The following is a 17632-nucleotide window of genomic DNA, read 5'->3' on the forward strand; positions in this document are numbered from 1 at the left end:
TGCTCCACGGACGTTCTTCCAGCCGCACCCCCACGGCTAGCGCCCTCTGAACGATCTCCTGCGTGGTCCGGGGTCTCTCCCCCCTCGCAATTTCATCTTTAACAGAGCCGTGCAATCCCTCCCAAAACAGGTCTCTTACAGGAGCCGAATCCCTGTCCCATTCCAGAGCACTGACCAAAGCGAAAAAGCGGGCATGATACTGCCTTACACTGGCCCTCCCTTGTTTCAGTCCATGTATCTGCTGCCGAGCAAGATCCACGTCAATGCTTGATAAGAAACACCCATCCATCGCTTTAATAAAGGCATCCGCATTTTGGAGCGCCGGATCCTTATCCCTCCACAAATTGCGCAGCCATGCTTTAGCTTCCCCATGCAAATGGGACATGATGAACCCCACTTTCTCTTGCTCATCTCTAAAGTCTTTTTTCAGCAGTTCCAGTGCGCACATTACATCTGCTCTAAAGTTGGGGTACTGCTGCAGGTTCCCATCGAAGTGAGAGACCAGACCGCCTGTTCGTCTCGCCAACCCAATTCCCTCCTGTTTGGGTGTCAGTTGCCCGTGCTTCGTAAGCATGTCCAACCTGACCTGGAGATCCCTGCAGGCGGCAGCTGCCTCCTCCTCTCTCTTCCTGGATGCGAGAGCCTCGGCATTCAGTTGTGACACTGCTTTTCTGAGTTCCTCTATCTGCTGCTCAGCCGTCATGTTGTCTGCCGTTCGTGAGCTAGCTAGTAGGCACCTGCTTCTCTCCTCTCCTCGAGGCTGTAGATGCCCACAATTTGGGGACGGAGCTTACTGTCAGAGCTGCTTCAAGATCCTAGCTCACAGAGGATCACGCTAGCCAGCGGTCATTAAGTAAAAGTCTTTATTGAGTTACAGTTTCCATTCCCAAGATGCTGCGTGCAACTCTACGTCTAATGGCTAGATCGGCGAAGCTCCGTCTGAGTCTCCGCCCCTTGTGCACCAACTTAATATCCTAGCCCTGCTCCACCTTTTCCGCCTGACTGCTCTCCTCTGGGTCCCTCTGCCCCCCGGGGTCTCTTCCTTCCGGGATTCTTCTGACGCCGACCCCCCGGAACTCCCTGTCTCCTTGCGCCGGGCTTTAGGACCTGGCTCCCTTTCCTGGCTGCCTACTGCGTCACTTTCCTGTGCATTTGAACTTGGCGCGCGCGCCCAACCTTCCACTTTCCGTCTGACCGTTTCTTCGCTCCCCGATGGAGGTGTGGCCACTCCTGACTTGTGCCCTCCCCCCTGTTGCGAGCTGCCAGCGCTTGATCTCTGGCGCTCTTCCTCTTCCCTGCTCTCTGGCTGTGACGCTGGTCCCGATTTCCAACTGCTCTCCTCGGAGTCCTCTCTGGCTCTATCTTCCTGGGGTGTCCCCCTAGGCTCCCCCCTTGCCCTGACCACTGGTGCTCCTTTCTGTGAATCTTCTGATTCACTGGAAAGACTCGGAGATCTCGGGTCGTCATCATCACTCATCTTTTCTTCTGCCTCCTCCCCCTCGCTCTCTGTTTCCTCCCTTGCCCTTGCCTCTGCTCCTGAACCCCTGACAGTCGTGTTCTTTGGTATTAAGGGACTTTTACCCAGAAATCGCAAAGTGTATGTAATGAGACCAAAATAACAAAACGCCATATTTCCGCAACCAAATGCGTAAAAAGAAGACGAATAAGGTTCGATTGGGCTTATTTCAATTCATAGAATCATAGAATCATAGTTGGAATTTATATGGTGTTTTTTGGGTGAGCACCAGAATCACCCCCAAACAAAGCAATAAGGTGTTTTGCGTTCCATCTACGTAGAAAGAAGATGAACACGCTCTGATTGGGCTTATTTCAAATAGCTGTTTTTGGGCTTAGAATGAACATTCAACAAAAAATCACAGTGCGAAATGTTTGTTATCAGCCCAAATCAACCATAAGTGTTTATGTTCATCTCAATAGAAAGAGAACGAATAAGCTTGGATTGCTCTTTCGGTGTTCATTCACCCACAAGCTGCAAAGCAAAGTGTCATAAGCATAAACAACGCAAAACAGGTTGTTTTGGTTTCCATCTACATAGAAAGAAGAATCTTGGATTTCGCTTATTTCAAAATCGTGTTCTTTGGAGTTAATGCACATTTACCACGAAATCGCAGTGTATGTAATGAGACCAAAATAACAAAACGACATATTTCCGATTCCATATGAGTAGAAAGAAGACGAATAAGCTTTGATTGGGCTTATTTCAATCCATAGAATCATAGAGTTGGAATTAGCGTGGTGTTTTTTGGGTGTGCACCAGAATCACCTAACCAAAGCAAAAAGGTGTTCTGGGTTCAATCTACATAAAAAGATGATAACGCTCTCATTTCAAATTGGTGTTTTCTGGGTTAGAATGCACATTCAACCAAAAATCGCAGAGTGAAATGTTTGTTATCAGCCCAAATCAAGCATAGGTGTTTTAGTTAATCTCAATAGAAAGAGGACGAATAAGCTTGGATTGCTTTTTCGGTGTTCATTCACCCAGAAATAACAAAGCAAAGTGTAATAAGCCTAAAGAAAGCAAAACAGGTTGTTTTGGTTTCCATCTACATAGAAAGAAGAATCTTGGATTTCGCTTATTACAAATTCGTGTTCTTTGGTGTTAATGCACAATTACCCTGAAATCGCAAAGTGTATGTAATGAGACCAAAATAACAAAACGCCATATTTCCGCTTCCATTTGCGTAGAAATAAGACGAATAAGCTTCGATTGGGCTTATTTCAATTCATAGAATCATAGAATCATAGAGTTGAAATTAGCGTGGTGTTTTTTGTTATTTTGTTCTCACATACACTTTGCGATTTCTGGGTAAATGTGCATTAACACCAAAGAACACGACTTTGAAATAAGCGAAATCCAAGATTCTTCTTTCTATGTAGATGGAACCGAAAACAACGTGTTTTGCTTTCTTTAGGCTTATTACACTTTGCTTTGTTATTTGTGGGTGAATGAACACCGAAAAAGCAATCCAAGCTTATTCGTCCTCTTTCTATTGAGATTAACTATGCTTGATTTGGGCTGATACAAACATTTCACTCTGCGATTTTTTGTTGAATGTGCATTCTAACCCAGAAAACACCAATTTGAAATAAGCCCAATGAGAGCGTTATCATCTTCTTTTTATGTAGATTGAACCCAGAACAATTTTTTGCTTTGGTTAGGTGATTCTGGTGCACACCCAAAAAACACCACGCTAATTTCAACTCTATGATTCTATGATTCTATGATTCTATGAATTGAAATAAGCCCAATCGAAGCTTATTCGTCTTCTTTCTACTCATATGGAAGCGGATATATGTCGTTTTGTTATTTTGGTCTCATTACATACACTGCGATTTCTGGGTAAATGTGCTTTAACTCCAAAGAACACGATTTTGAAATAAGCGAAATCCAAGATTCTTCTTTCTATGTAGATGGAAACCAAAACAACCTCTTTTGCGTTGTTTATGCCTATGACACTTTGCTTTGCAGCTTGTGGGTGAATGAATACCGAAAGAGCAATCCAAGCTTATTCGTTCTCTTTCTATTGAGATGAACATAAACACCTATGGTTGATTTGGGCTGATAACAAACATTTCGCTCAGTGATTTTTTGTTGAATGTGCATTCTAACCCCCAAAACAGCTATTTGAAATAATCCAAAGAGCGTTTTTATCTTCTTCATACGTAGATAGAACGCAAAATACTTTATTGCTTTCTTTGGGGGTGATTCTGGTATACACCTAAAAAAGCTCTGAGCTTCTTTCCAGAGGGTTGGACTAGATGACCCTTGGGTTCCCCTTCCATCTCTACTAGGATGCTCCCTGTCTCACTCTCACTCACTCACTCTCACTCCTCCTCTCCTTTTCCTGGCAGTTTCACCTTTTTCTGCACTCCTAGCTCGGAAGGGCAGAAGAGGCTGTGCTACCGCCATGTTGGGCGAGGGCAGGGGTACCGGAAGGAGATGCCACCGGAGGAGAGGCAAGAGGACAGGAAAAGGAGGGAAACGGGCGGAAGAGCCTGTGCTGCCGCCATCTTGGGCGAGGGCAGTTGTACCCGGAAAGCGGTGCCACCGGAGGAGAGGCAAGAGGACAGGAAGGGGAGGGAAATGGGCGGAAGAGCCTGTGCTGCCGCCATCTTGGGCGAGGGCAGGGGGTACCCGGAAGGAGGTGCCACCGGAGGAGAGGCAAGAGGACAGGAAGGGGAGGGAAACGGGCGGAAGAGCCTGTGCTGCCGCCATCTTGGGCGAGGGCAGGCGTACCGGAAGGAGGTGCCACCGGAGGAGAGGCAAGCTGACAGGAAGGGGAGGGAAACGGGCAGAAGAGCCTGTGCTGCGACGTTGGGCCAGCAGAGACGTGCCGAGCCAGGCTGGCCCTCTCTCTTTCCCCCGCCCACTCTCTCTCGACCCCGCTCTCCCCAGGGGGCAGCCCTGCCCCCCGCCCCGCCCTCACCTGCCTTTCTCCCCCAGTGGCCTTCCTCTCGTGCCCCTTGGCGGAGGGATGGGGCGGGTGGGCCGCGGAAGTGTATATACAAGAATATACATACCTAGATATAGGTGTCCGTTTGTAAATAAATAAAAATAAATCGGATATATGTATATGTGTGTGTGTCAGGGCTGCCACTCAGTCCCAGCTCACATAGGACCACGCTAGCCAGCGTTCAGGTTAAAAGAGTCTTTATTGGATTACAGGTTCCATTTCCAAACTGCAATGTGCAGCCCTACTTCTTCTAGGTCAGACCGGCGAAGACCCGTCTGAGTCTCCGCCTCTAGCACACCAGCTTAATACCCTAGCCTTGCTCCACCTCCTGCGCCTTTCCTTCCGTCTCTGGGTCCTTCTGCCCCCCGGGGTCTCTTCTTTCCTACTCTCTTCTGACGCGGACCCCCCTGACCCTTCCGCCTCCTTGCGGCGGGCTTTGGGACCTGGCTCACTCTCTGGGCTGCTTACTGCGCCAGCTTCCGCTACATTTGAACTTGGCGCGCGCGCCCAACTCTCCACCTTCCTCTTGATCGTTTCGTCGCTCCCCGAGGTGGGCGTGACTACTCCTGACTCATGCCCTCCCTCCTTCTGAAAGCCTCCGGAACCCGATATCTGGTCCCCTTCCTCCCCGCTGCTCCCGGCTGGGTACGTGGGTCCCGATCTCCAACTGCTGCTCTCTGATCCCTCTCTGGACCCTTCTTCCTGGGGTGTCCCCCTGTTTTCCCCCCTTGCTCTGACCGCTGGCGCTCCCTTCTGGGAATCCTCGGACTCACTGGATAAGCTCGGCGATCTCGGTTCGTCATCCCCACTCATCTTTCCTTCGTATTCCTCCCCCTCGCTCTCTGTCTCCTCCCTTCTCTGCGTCTCTGCTTCTGAAGCCCTGACATCCATCCCCCCCTCGAAGCCCCCCCTTCCCCCCTCCCTGCTTTCAAGGGTGGTTGCTGGGTGCTCCATCATCACAGGAGTGAATGCCGGATACAGTTCGCTCCTCGTCGCTGGCCGCCAACTGAAGATCTCCGAGTCTTCCTCCTCGCGTTCGTCAACGTTGAGCTGCTCCGCCTCCATTTCAGTGCCGCCGTGCTCGAAACCGAGATCCTCCCCGCACACGTCCATGTCAGTCTCTGCATCGGTCGCTTGACCTGGCATCTCCAGCCACCTCCGGCGCCACTGCTCCTCTGGCCGATCGTCCCACCAATACGAGGTGTCGGACGCCGAACCCTCCGGTGACCCCTCTGGGGAACGTGTGCGCTGTGCGGGCTCCCCGTCCGAGTCGAAGCCATGGAACGTGCTGGAGGAAAGTGTGGGTGTGAACAGCCAGTCGTCGAAGAAGCCTGCTGGCATGGGTCTGTGTGGGAAAAGGGCATGAAACTCGTCCTTGAGCAGGGGTTCCTCCAAAGCGTAGTCTGGCACCCAGCTATTAGCACTGGCCCGGGTGCCCTCTCTGGCTAGGAGGTATTCCACTCCGTCTTCCCCCCATCTGGAGTCCAAAATCTCCGTGACTTCGTTGATGGGGTCCTGCTGTGGCAATCTCCCCGCCTCCGTCCGCTCCTGAGACGGACTCGGTGCTGTTCCTGGTTCCTGGAACCTGTGAGGTGTCCTGTAGGGAGTGAGCACCAACCTGTGGAACACCGGATGCATCCTGGAACCCTCCGGTAGCACCAGCCTGAAAGCTACTGGGTTGATCTGCGCCTCGACTTGGTATGGACCGAGTTGCTTGTGCCCCAACTTCTTTTTGGCTAACGATCTGGTCGGCACTGCGTGGGCTGCCAACCAGACCCAGTCTCCCACTCGGATCTCTTCGCCAACCCGCCTGTGCTTGTCCGCTTGCACCTTGTAAGCGTGCTTCGCTAGCTCCAGCTGCCGTCGGAGTTGATCGTGGACCTCCTGCAACTCAGACGCGAAAGCGTCCGCCGTCTGCGGTTCCCCTTCCCCCACTCTGTCCAGTCCCGGGAAGGTTCTGGGATTCCTCCCATTGTTGGCGAAGAACGGCGTCACCCCTGTGGACACGTGCTTCGTGTTGTTGTAGGCGAACTCGGCGAGCGGCAGGTAATCCACCCACGTCGCAGGCTGTTGATTGGCATAGCATCTCAGGTACTGCTGCATGATGGCATTGACCCTCTCCGCTTGCCCGTTGGTCTGCGGGTGTCTCGCTGATGTCAGGTTGATCTTGACGTTCAGGAAGCCCATCAGCTTCTGCCAGAAATTCGAGATGAACTGGCGACCGCGGTCGGACAGTATAGACCGCGGCAGCCCGTGCACTTTGAACACGTGATCTATGAACAGTTTGGCTGTTTGTTCTGCCGTGGCCACCTTCGCACACGGTATGAAGTGTGCCATCTTGGTGAACAAGTCCACCACCACTAGTACAGCTGTCTTGCCTCTCGAGCTGGGGAGATCCTTGACAAAGTCCAGGGCCACCCTCTCCCATGGTTCAAACGGCGTTTGCAGCGGTTCCAGCAGTCCCGCCGGTGGTTTGTGCACCGGTTTGGCCCTCTGGCAGGTGTCGCACCTTGCGACGTAGTCCGCGACTTCCCCTCTCAGTCTGGGCCACCAAAAGTCCCTTGCGACTAATTCCACCGTTTTTTCCGTGCCAAAGTGCCCGGCCGTGGGTGCGTCGTGCAACTGCTGCAGTACCTTGGCGCGAAGTTCATCTCCCGGCACGTAGATGGCCCCTTTACGTAAGAGCAAGCCGTCCCGTATCTGGAACTCGTCGCTCTTCGCTGTGCCCTTGTGCACCTCGGCCATCTTCGCCTGCGCGAATGAGTCGTCCTGCAACGCCCGCCGCACCGCATCCAGGTCTACTGTGGCTGAAGCGCACGCCCACGCAGCTGGCGTGAAGATGTGCATGGCTGCCGCTGGCGTCGCCTCTTCGAGGTATTGCGGTTTTCGGGACAGTGCATCCGCCATGATGTTGGTGTCGCCTGGGACGTACTCTATTCGGAAATCGAAGTCAGCAAAGAACTCCGCCCAACGTATCTGCCTCTGGTTCAGGAACTTCGCCGTGCGCCAGTGCTCCAGATTCTTGTGGTCCGTGCAGACCTGCACCGTGTGCTTGGCGCCGATCAGGAAGTGTCTCCACGCCTTGAAGGCTGCATGAATGGCAAGCAACTCCCTGTCCCAGATGGTGTAGTTCTGCTCCGACTTGGTGAGCTTTCTGGAGTAGAACGCTCCCGGCCTCCAGACCCCCTGTGGGTCCCTCTGCAGCAGGACAGCTCCCACTGCTCTATCTGACGCGTCTGTCTCTACCCGCATCGGTCTGCTGGGGTCGATATGCAGCAGTTGCTCTTCCGACGCGAAGAGACGCTTGAGTGCCTGAAAGGACTGCTCCGCCTGCTCCGTCCAGATGAATTTCTTTTTCTTGGAGCTTAGCGTGTCCGTAATAGCCGCCGTCTGCATCGCGAACCCTTTGATAAACTTGCGATAGAAGTTGGCGAAGCCGACAAACCGCTGGACCTCCTTCCGGTTGCGCGGGCTCTTCCAATCCAACACCGCTCGAACCTTGGCGCTGTCCATGGCTAGCCCCTTGTCCGACAACTTGCAACCCAAGAAATCCACCTCCGTCGTGTCGAACTGGCACTTCTCCAGTTTGGCGTACAGTCTATGCTGCTGCAACCTCTCCAGCACCTCCCGAACATCCTGGTCATGCGCTTGCTGCGACTCGGAGAATATCAGGATGTCATCCAGAAAGCAGACGCACTTCTTGTAGAGGAGTCCCGCCAACACATGATGCATGAAAGCTTGAAAACAGTGAGAACCGTTTTGCAATCCAAACGGCATCACTCTGTACTCGTAGGTTCCCAGAGGCGTGAACATGGCTGTCTTCCACTCATCGCCCTCCCTCATGCGGATGAGATTGTACGCCCCTCGCAGGTCCAACTTGGTAAACACGCGTCCCTTGCGCACCGTCGCCAGTAGGTCGTCAATCCTGGCCATGGGGAAATCAGAGGGCTTGGTCATCTTGTTCAAGAGGCGAAAATCCACCACCAGCCTTTTTTGGGGCGTGTCCTTCTTCTTCACAAAGAAAACAGGACTGCCCCCTACTGCCCTGGACTCCCGGATGAAACCGCGCTCCAAATTGTGATCTATGAACTGTTTGAGTTCCTGTAGTTCATCCTCCGACATGGAATACAGCTTCCCCTTCGGTAGCGTCGCCCCTGGTAGGAGGTCAATCTTGCAGTCATATTGCCTGTGTGGTGGTAACTTGTCTGCCTCCTTCTCGCAGAAGACCTCCAGAAAGTCTGCGTATTTGTGGGGGACTGCTTGCAACGTTCCCAACTGCAGTTGTGATTCCTCCTCCTCTCCCTCCTGTTCGGGCAGGATGCAGTGTTCTGCGCAGTAAGAGGAGCCGAAGATCAGCTGTCGCTGGTACCAAGCCAGTGTCGGACTGTGCCTGTCCAGCCAACTCATGCCCAACACAATGGGTGTGTCCGACAGGCGGGTGACGTTAAAACTGATGACTTCCCTGTGGTTGCCAAGGCGCATCACCATTGGCGGCATTTGCTTCACCACCTGCCCCCCCAGCAACTCTCTACCATCCACTGTGACGACTTGCAGGGGCAGAGTGGCCGGTAATAGCTGTATAGCGTGCTGCTCCACAAAATCCTGTGCTATAAAGTCTGCGTTGCTTCCAGAATCCACAGAAAGCGGCACTTCGATAGTGACGCCATCGGGCAGCTGGAGAGATGCTGTGAGTTGCACTACTGGTTTGGGTGGGAGGGGGTCCGTGGGTTGCAAGATTGCTGGGGACTGCTTCAGTGATGCGTCTGGCTGGGCCCCAGTGCCTCTGTCTCCAGCCAGACATCGTCGTTTCCCTGCTGTTGTTCGCTGTGTTGCGTGGCCGCTTTCACCGTTGCGGAGGCTGCAGTGTGCTTGGAGCTCCTCTGGGGACACTCTTTCGCCAAGTGTTGAGAGCTGTCGCATATATAACACTTCCTGGTCCCTCTAGGAGGTTTAGTCTTGACTGCCGCCGGTGCAGGGGCTCTGGTAGCTGACTGAGCCCTGGCGCCTCCCACCTCCATAGGTTCCACTCCCCCTCCTGGCGGAGGTGTGGATTGCGCACGCGCAGCTTCCCTGGGAACGAAAGAGAAACTTCTCGCTGCTTCGCGCCCTCCACGTCCTTCGTCTCTGCACCATGGACGTTCTTCCAGCCTCACCCCCACAGTCAGCGCCCTTTGGACCACCTCCTGCGTGCTCCGGGGCCTCTCCCCCCTCGCAATTTCGTCTTTAACAGCACTGCTCAAACCTTCCCAGAAGAGGTCTCTGACTGGGGGCGAATCCCGGTCCCATTCTAAGGCACTGACCAGCGCAAAAAAGCGGGCGTGATACTGGCGTACGCTCGCCCTCCCTTGTTTCAGTCCATGAATCTCCCGTCGGGCAAGATCCACGTCAATGGTAGATAAAAAGCACGCATCCATCGCTTTGATAAAGGCATCTGCATTCTGAAGCGCCGGATCTTTATCCCTCCACAAATTGCGTAGCCACGCTTTCGCATCCCCATGCAAATGGGATAGTATAAACCCCACTTTCTCTTCCTCATCCCTAAAGTCTTTCGCCAGCAGTTGCAGTGCGCACATTACGTCTGCTCGAAAATTGGGGTACTGTTGTAAATTCCCATCGAAGTGAGCCACAAGCCCTCCTGCTCTCCGTGCCAACCCAACCCCCTCCGGTCTGGGTCCTGGCTGCCCATGCTTAACCAATGCTTCAAACCTGGCGTGGAGATCTCTGTAGGCGGCTGCCGCATCCTCCTCCCTTTTCTTGGATGCCTGTACCTCCGCGTTCAATTGGGTCACTGCCTGTTGCAGCGCTGAAATTTTCTCTGCTTCCGTCATCTCTGCCAACCGTTGTGAGCTCGCTCCCAAACACCAATTTCCTCCTCTCGCTGCTTCTGCCTCTGCTGCGAGGTATCAGGTGTCCGAAGCTTTAAAGGGACGGGTCTTACTGTCAGGGCTGCCACTCAGTCCCAGCTCACATAGGACCACGCTAGCCAGCGTTCAGGTTAAAAGAGTCTTTATTGGATTACAGGTTCCATTTCCAAACTGCAATGTGCAGCCCTACTTCTTCTAGGTCAGACCGGCGAAGACCCATCTGAGTCTCCGCCTCTAGCACACCAGCTTAATACCCTAGCCTTGCTCCACCTCCTGCGCCTTTCCTTCCGTCTCTGGGTCCTTCTGCCCCCCGGGGTCTCTTCTTTCCTACTCTCTTCTGACGCGGACCCCCCTGACCCTTCCGCCTCCTTGCGGCGGGCTTTGGGACCTGGCTCACTCTCTGGGCTGCTTACTGCGCCAGCTTCCGCTACATTTGAACTTGGCGCGCGCGCCCAACTCTCCACCTTCCTCTTGATCGTTTCGTCGCTCCCCGAGGTGGGCGTGACTACTCCTGACTCATGCCCTCCCTCCTTCTGAAAGCCTCCGGAACCCGATATCTGGTCCCCTTCCTCCCCGCTGCTCCCGGCTGGGTACGTGGGTCCCGATCTCCAACTGCTGCTCTCTGATCCCTCTCTGGACCCTTCTTCCTGGGGTGTCCCCCTGTTTTCCCCCCTTGCTCTGACCGCTGGCGCTCCCTTCTGGGAATCCTCGGACTCACTGGATAAGCTCGGCGATCTCGGTTCGTCATCCCCACTCATCTTTCCTTCGTATTCCTCCCCCTCGCTCTCTGTCTCCTCCCTTCTCTGCGTCTCTGCTCCTGAACCCCTGACAGTGTGTATATATGCAGTGCTTCTTTTCTAAAAAAAATGATTGGGGGTTGTCAGAGCTGCTCGAAGATCCTAGCTCACAGAGGATCACGCTAGCCAGCGATCGTTAAGTAAAAGTCTTTATTGAGTTACAGTTTCCATTCTCAAGCTGCTGCGTGCAACTCTACGTCTAGTAGCTAGATCGGCGAAGCTCCGTCTGATTCTCTGCCCCTTGTGCACCAACTTAATATCCTAGCCCTGCTCCACCTTTTCCGCCTGACTGTTCTCCTCTGGGTCCCTCTGCCCCCTGGGGTTTCTTCTTTCCGGGATTCTTCTGACGCTGACCCGGACCCTCCTGCCTCCTTGCGCCGGGCTTTAGGACCTGGCTCCCTTTCCGGGCTGCTTACTGCGCCGCCTTCCTCTGCATTTGAACTTGGCGCGCGCGCCCAACCTTCCACTTTCCGCTTAACCGTTTCTTCGCTCCCCGATGGAGGTGTGGCCACTCCTGACTCATGCCCTCCCTCCTGTGGTGAGCTGCCAGCTCTGTTTCCTCCCTTGCCCTTGCCTCTGCTCCTAAACCCCTGACAGGGGTACTCTCATTTTGACTCAAGAAAATCGCCATTTTTTAGTTCAAACCGGGAAAAATAAATACAGTAAATGGACAAAAGTACATTCACAAAATGTTTTATGCATTCCTCTGTGCCCCCCCCCCAGAAAAAAGCACTGTATATGTTCTGCCAAGGCCAGGGTTATTTCTGGATCTGGAGCCAATAAGCACACCAGTGGATGAAGAATAAGCAATGCTTTATTTGCATAAGGTTTTTTTGTTTTTTTATAATAAATTTTATTGATTTTCCATGCAATTATACATTTTTATCCAAAATACAACCAATTATCTCCTTTTTTGAACTTCCTTCAGCGTCTCTGATAATCATCCATATTTATAACTTTAATTACACATTCCCTTCTTTCGTATTGCCATTATACCTCCCTTCCCCCACTATTTCATATTAACAATATTTCTCTATTTTTACAGTGCCTCTTGAAATCCCACTACAGTTGTGTTCACGCCTGTCAGGGGTTCAGGAGCAGAGGCAAGGGCAAGGGAAGAAACAGAGAGCGAGGGGGAGGAGGCAGAAGAAAAGATGAGTGATGACGATGACCCGAGATCTCCGAGTCTTTCCAGTGAGTCAGAAGATTCACAGAAAGGAGCACCAGTGGCCAGGGCAAGGGGGGAGCCTAGGGGGACACCCCAGGAAGATAGAGCCAGAGGGGACTCAGGGGGGAGCAGTTGGAAATCGGGACCAGCGTCACCGCCAGAGAGCAGGGAAGAGGAAGGGAGCCAGGGATCAAGCGCTGGCAGCTCACAACAGAGGGGAGGGCACGAGTCAGGAGTGGCCACACCTCCATCGGGGAGCGAAGAAACGGTCAGACGGAAAGTGGAAGGTTGGGCGCGTGCGCCAAGTTCAAATGCACAGGAAAGTGACGCAGTAGGCAGCCCGGAAAGGGAGCCAGGTCCTAAAGCCCGGCGCAAGGAGACAAGAGGGTCCGGGGGGTCGGCGTCAGAAGAATCCAGGAAGGAAGAGACCCAGGGGGGCAGAGGGACCCAGAGGAGAACAGTCAGGCGGAAAAGGTGGAGCAGGGCTAGGATATTAAGTTGGTGCACAAGGGGCGGAGACTCAGACGGAGCTTCGCCGATCTAACCACTAGACGTAGAGTTGCACGCAGCAGCTTGAGAATGGAAACTGTAACTCAATAAAGACTTTTACTTAATGATCGCTGGCTAGCGTGATCCTCTGTGAGCTAGGATTCTGGAAGCAGCTCTGACAGTAAGCTCCGTCAGCATAAATTGTGGGCATCTACAGCCTCAAGGAGAGGAGAGAAAGCGGGTGCCTACTAACGAGCTCACGAACGGCAGACAACATGACGGCTGAGCAGCAGATAGCGGAACTCAGAGAAGCAGTGTCACAACTGAATGCCGAGGCTCTCACATCCAGGAAGAGAGAGGAGGAGGCAGCTGCCGCCTACAGGGATCTCCAGGTCAGGTTGGACATGCTTACGAAGCAAGGGCAACTGACACCCAAACAGGAGGGAATTGGGTTGGGGAGACGAACAGGCGGTCTGGTCTCTCACTTCGATGGGAACCTGCAACAGTACCCCAACTTTAGAGCAGATGTAATGTGTGCACTGCAACTGCTGAACAAGGACTTTAGAGATGAACAAGAGAAAGTGGGATTCATCATGTCCCATTTGCATGGGGATGCTAAAGCATGGCTGCGCAATTTGTGGAGGGATAAGGATCCGGCGCTCCAAAATGCGGATGCCTTTATTAAAGCGATGGATGGGTGCTTTTTATCAAGCATTGACGTGGATCTTGCTCGGCAGCAGATACATGGACTGAAGCAAGGGAGGGCCAGCGTAAGGCAGTACCATGCCCGCTTTTTCGCTTTGGTCAGTGCCCTGGAATGGGACAGAGATTCGGCTCCGGTAAGAGACCTGTTTTGGGAGGGATTGCGCGGCTCGGTTAAAGATGAAATTGCGAGGGGGGAGAGACCCCGGACCACGCAGGAGATCGTTCAGAGGGCGCTGGCGGTGGGGGTGCGGCTGGAAGAACGTCCGTGGAGCAGGAACAAAGGGCGCGGAGGGCGCGAAACAGCCAGGGGCTCCTCCTTCCTTCCCAGAGAAGCAGCGCGTGCGCAATCCACGCCTCCGCCTGGAGGAGGGGCGGAACCTATGGAGGTTGGAAGTGCAAGGGCTCAGTCAGCAGCCAGAGCCCTAGCACCGGCAGCAGTGAAAGCGAAGCCTCCTAGAGGGAACAGGAAGTGTTACATCTGCGATGATCCGCAGCATATGGCGAAAGAGTGTCCCCGGAGGCTCCACCAGCACACTGCAGCCTCAGCTATGGTGACTGCAGCAACGCAGCAGGGAAACGACGGAGTCTGGCTGGAGGAAGAGTCACTGGGGCCCAGCCAGACGTGTCAGTGAAGAAGTCCCCGGAGATTTTACAGCCCATGGACCCCCTCCCGCCCAAACCAGTAGTGAGGCTTACCGCATCGCTCCAGCTGCCCAATGGAATCACCATGGACGTGCCAATCACCATTGACTCGGGAAGCAATGCGGACTTTATAGGGCAGGACTTTGTCGACCGGCACGCTATACAGTTGCTGCCTGCCACGCTGCCCCTGCAGGTGGTCACGGTGGATGGCAGGGAGCTGCTAGGGGGGCAAGTGGTGAAGCAGACGCCACCAATGGTGATGCGACTTGGGAATCACAGGGAAATCATCAGCTTCAACGTCACTCAACTATCGGACACGCCCATTGTATTGGGCATGAGTTGGCTGGACAAGCACAGCCCGACGCTGGCTTGGTACCAGAGGCAGCTGACCTTCGGCTCTTCCTTTTGTGCTGAACACTGCATCGTGCCCCGGCAGGAAGGAGAGGAAGAGGAGTCACAGCTGCAGCTAGGCACGCTGCAAGCGGTTACCCACAAGTACGCAGAATTTTTGGAGGTGTTCTGCGAGAAGGAGGCAGACAAGCTACCCCCCCACAGACCATATGACTGCAAAATTGACCTGCTGCCGGGGGCGGCGCTGCCCAAAGGGAAGCTGTATTCCATGTCTGAGGACGAACTGCAGGAACTCAAAGAGTTCATAGATCATAATTTGGAGCGCGGTTTCATCCGAGAGTCCAAGGCAGCGGGGGGCAGTCCTGTATTCTTTGTTAAGAAGCGGGACATGCCCCAAAAAAGGCTGGTAGTGGACTATCGCATCTTAAACAGTGTGACCAAGCCATCGGACTCCCCCATGCCCCGAATCGAAGACCTCCTCGCAAAGGTACGGAAGGGCCGCGTGTTCACCAAGTTGGATCTGCGTGGGGCGTACAACCTCATTCGCATGCGGGAAGGAGATGAGTGGAAGACAGCCATGTTCACGCCCCTGGGCACCTACGAATATAGAGTTATGCCTTTTGGATTGCAAAATGGCTCCCACGTTTTTCAAGCGTTCATGCATCACGTGTTGGCCGGGCTCCTCTACAAGACGTGCGTCTGTTTCTTGGACGACATCCTGATCTTTTCGGAATCGCAGCAGGAGCATGACAGACACGTCAAGGAAGTGCTGAGCAGACTACAGCAGCATAGGCTTTACGCCAAGCTGGAGAAGTGCCAATTCGACGTGACGGAGGTGGATTTCCTGGGCTACAGGTTGTCTGACAAGGGGCTCGCCATGGACAGCGCCAAGGTTCGAGCAGTGTTGGATTGGAAAAGCCCACGCAACCGGAAGGAGGTCCAACGGTTTGTCGGCTTCGCGAACTTCTATCGCAAGTTTATCAAAGGCTTTGCCATGCAGACAGCGGCCATCACGGACACGCTCAGCTCCAAGAAGAAGAAGTTCATCTGGACAGAGCAGGCGGAGCAGTCATTTCAGGCACTCAAGCGTCTCTTCGCGTCGGAAGAGCAGCTGCTTCATGTCAACCCCAGCAGGCCGATGAGGGTGGAGACAGACGCTTCGGACAGAGCCGTGGGAGCAGTCCTGCTGCAGAAAGACCCGCAGGGGGTTTGGAGGCCGGGAGCGTTTTACTCCAGGAAGCTCAGCAAGTCCGAACAGAACTACACCATCTGGGACAGGGAGTTGCTGGCCATTCATGCAGCGTTCAAAGCGTGGAGGCACTTCCTGATAGGCGCCAAGCACACGGTGCAGGTCTGCACGGACCATAAGAATCTGGAGCACTGGCGCACGGCGCAGTTCCTGAACCAGAGGCAGATACGTTGGGCTGAGTTCTTTGCGAACTTCGACTTCCGAATAGAGTATGTCCCGGGGGACACCAACATCATGGCGGATGCTCTCTCCCGTAAGCCGCAATATCTGGAGGAGGCAACGCCAGCGGCCGCCATGCACATCTTCGCACCAACAGTGTGGGCGTGCGCTGCGGCAACAGTTGACCTGGAGGCGGTGCTACGAGCGTTGCAGGATGACTCCTTCGCGCAAGCAAAGATGGCAGAGGTGCACAGGGGCACGGCAGCGACCGACGAGTTCCAGCTGCGAGATGGATTGCTCATCCGTAGAGGGGCCATCTACGTGCCGGGAGACGAACTTTGCGCCAAGGTACTGCAGCAGCTGCACGACGCGCCCACTGCCGGGCACTTTGGCAAGGAAAAGACGGTGGAATTAGTCGCCAGAGACTTCTGGTGGCCCGGAATGAGAGGGGAAGTCGCGGACTACGTAGCGAGGTGTGACACCTGCCAGAGGGCCAAACCAGTGCACAGACCGCCGGCCGGACTGTTGGAACCGCTGCAAACTCCGGTCGAACCATGGGAGAGAGTGGCCCTGGACTTTGTCACGGATCTGCCCAGCTCGAGGGGCAAGACGGCCGTGCTGGTGGTGGTGGACTTCTTCTCCAAGATGGCACATTTCATTCCGTGTGCCAAGGTGGCCACGGCGGAACAAACCACCAAACTGTTCATAGACCACGTGTTCAAGGTTCACGGTCTGCCACGGTCTATTCTGTCCGACCGGGGGCGACAGTTCATCTCGAATTTCTGGCAGAAGCTGATGGGCTTCCTGAACGTCAAGATCAACCTGGCGTCGGCGAGACACCCACAGACCAACGGGGAAGCGGAGCGGGTCAATGCCATCATGCAGCAGTACCTGAGATGTTATGCGAATCAACAGCCTGCGACGTGGGTGGATTACCTGCCTCTCGCCGAGTTCACCTACAACAACACGAAGCACGTGTCCACGGGAGTCACGCCGTTCTTCGCCAACAACGGGAGGCACCCCAGAACCTTCCCGGGACTGGAAAGAATGGGGGAGGGGGAGCCGCAGACAGCAGATGCGTTCGCGTCGGAGTTGCAGGAGGTCCACGATCAGCTGCGGCGGCACCTGGCTAAACACGCATACAAGGTACAAGCGGACAAACACAGAAGGGTTGGCGAAGAGATCCATGTGGGAGACTGGGTCTGGTTAGCAGCCCACGCAGTGCCGGCCAGGTCGTTGGCGAAGAAGAAACTAGGGCATAAGCAACTGGGGCCCTACCAAGTCGAAGAGCAGGTCAACCCGGTGGCTTTCAGGCTGGCGCTTCCGGAGGGTTCCAGGATGCATCCGGTGTTCCACAGATCGGTGCTCACTCCCTACAAGGCACCTCACAGGTTTCAGGAAACCGGAACGGCACCGAGTCCGCTCAGAGAGAGAACCGGGCAAGCGGGAGTGCCACAGAAGGAGCGCATCAACGGAGTCACGGAGATTTTGGACTCCAGATGGGGGGAAGAGGGGGTAGAATACCTTCTCGCCAGAGAGGGCACCCCGGCCAGTGCCAACAGCTGGGTGCCGGGCTACGCTTTAGAGGAACCCCTGCTCAAAGAAGAGTTTCATGCCCTCTTCCCACATAGGCCAATGCCAGCGGATTTTTTCGACGACTGGCTTTTCACGCCCACGCTTTCGGCCAGCACATTCCGGGGGTTCGACTCGGACGAGGAACCGACACGAGACGC

This window comes from Podarcis bocagei (assembly GCF_964188305.1).
Source record: "Podarcis bocagei genome assembly, chromosome: 15".
NCBI lineage: Eukaryota > Metazoa > Chordata > Lepidosauria > Squamata > Lacertidae > Podarcis > Podarcis bocagei.